We start from the raw sequence: 2,168 nt of genomic DNA on the forward strand, positions 1-2,168 counted from the left end.
GGCCTGGCAATTAAAGAGGAGACACTGCTAAGGAGCAAATGAGACAAGGAGGGAGCCCTCGCCATCCCACCAAGGCACTGGCACAGCTTCGCTGCACAGCTGAGGACCRCAMAGCAGAGTGATCACCTCCTCCCCTGCAGCTCACCTGGGGGGTTCTGTGGGTTCTGTGGGTTCTGTGGGGGCTGAGGCACTTTGCAGTGTGCTTTTCTTTGCCTCAGATGAACTTTTGGGTTTCGTTGTGGAACCATCCAAGGGAACTTTAGGGCCCTCTGTGGAGGTCTGGTTTTCCTGTGGAGACTTGTCTTTGCTGGCTGCTTTCCCCGTCGTTGGCGGGCCCTTGGCAGAACTGTCCTTCGCATCTGCGCTCTTGGCATAGAGGGAGAGAGAAAAGGGAGGAGTGAGYCTTGTCCTGAGACATCCCCATCCTGGAAAGCAAAATGAGGATTTTTTTAACCAACAGAAGAGAGAAAAAATAAGTAAATAAGTCCACCTGCCCATGGACTTAGTCTTCCTTATTGGTCTTTGTTTTGCCTAGGGTGTCACTTCTCACTCAGGAGCCTCTCCGCAAAGGAAGTTGATGGTTTTAAGTGATTTTTCCCCTCCTATCTTACAGAACTGCTCTGTCTTCAGCAGAGCTGTCTCTTTTGTCCCATCTCTGACAGAAAGAATACCTGCAGGGGCCCTATCCCATCTTGACTGCCTCTCCACGGTGATCCTTTCCAATCCACCCTGCCCGCAGTGCCCTCATCCAGCCTGGTACCTGCCCTGGCACCTTCAGTGCTGGCACCACAGGAGCACTCACCAGCTCCTCTTCTACAGCAGCACCTTCTGGTGAGATGATAGTGAAGGGCTTGGCGCGCATTGCAGAGTCCCAGCGTCTCTCTGGGTACTGGACCAAGGAGAAAGTAGCAACAGGGGGGAGGGGAGGCCCAAAGGGATCCAGTCCCAGAAACTGCAGCATCTGAAACAGAAGAGGAAATCCTGTTTACACTTGTCACCTTCATCCTCACACTCCTTCTCTACAGGCGCTGAGCTTTTGGCAATGGGGTTTTTGATTTATATGGAATGTAAGTGCTTTTATACCCAGTGAGGTGAGCAGGCTCCAGAGCAGAGGCAGGACCTACAAGTGGGACCATGAGAGAGACAGACTTTCCCCTGAGTGACTCAGCTGAAGAAAACAACAGCTACCCGGCTCTGGGACTATTTTTAATGAGTTCCAGGCTGGGAAAGGCTGAACAGATGGGATGCTTGTACACAGAGCACTCTCACTTTGTGTGCATCTGAGGGATGGTGATAACCTTCCCATCCACGTGGATTTTACAGAGCCATTATGGAGCATCATCAGGGGCCTAGACAAGGCTCTGTGCCTTTACCACCTGTGGGGACAAAATGCTCCAGGCCCAAGACCATGGCAAGCTCAGGATCTGAGCCTTGCAGGGTTTTACCTTCTCTGCTGTTGGCAGCTTCCTGCTCTTCAGAATCATCCTAACCATGGTGTCAGGATCTGTGGCCCGGATCTCCAAGCAGGGCACTCCGACATGCTTAGGTCTGTCTGCCTGTTTTGGAACTGTGCTTTCCATCTCCTGCCCCTGCTTAGATGACTGAAGACTCTTCTGGCCTCCAGGTTTTCCCACAGGCTTCTTCTCCACCTTCTCCGGAGGCTTACTAGTTTTCTTCTGGCCTTGGCGTTTGACTGGAGACTGGGGCTTTTCTTCCCTTTGGTCCTCAGCTGAATGCACAATACCCTGAACCCTATCCCAGCAGGAGAAAACCTCTCTGACATTCTGCTGTGATGATTCATAAATTTCAAACCTCTCCATCAAGTACTTCATCTCAGCTTGAACTTTTTGGGGTTTGGTTTTCTCCATCATTGGGATTTTGTCTGCCCCCTTTATTCGGATTCTAATTTTTGGCATATTTAGCGTTTTGCTTCTTAGCATCTTTAAGATTTTGTTTCTCAGCTTCTTTCGGATTTCCTGCTTCTTTTGCATTTTTTTTTTCCACATCTTTCGGATTTTGAATATCGGCTTTTTTTGGATTACGTATGTTATCTTCTTTCGGACTCTGTGTATCCCTATGTTTTGGAATTTGTCTTCGCTTTTCTTTTGGATTTTGCCTTTCCTTATCTTTTTGATTTTCTTCTTCTTTGAGGATTTGGTTTTCTTCTT

The sequence above is a fragment of the Malurus melanocephalus genome, unplaced genomic scaffold (assembly GCF_030028575.1).
Source record: "Malurus melanocephalus ecotype Western Australia unplaced genomic scaffold, MMel_1.1 scaffold_1259, whole genome shotgun sequence".
NCBI lineage: Eukaryota > Metazoa > Chordata > Aves > Passeriformes > Maluridae > Malurus > Malurus melanocephalus.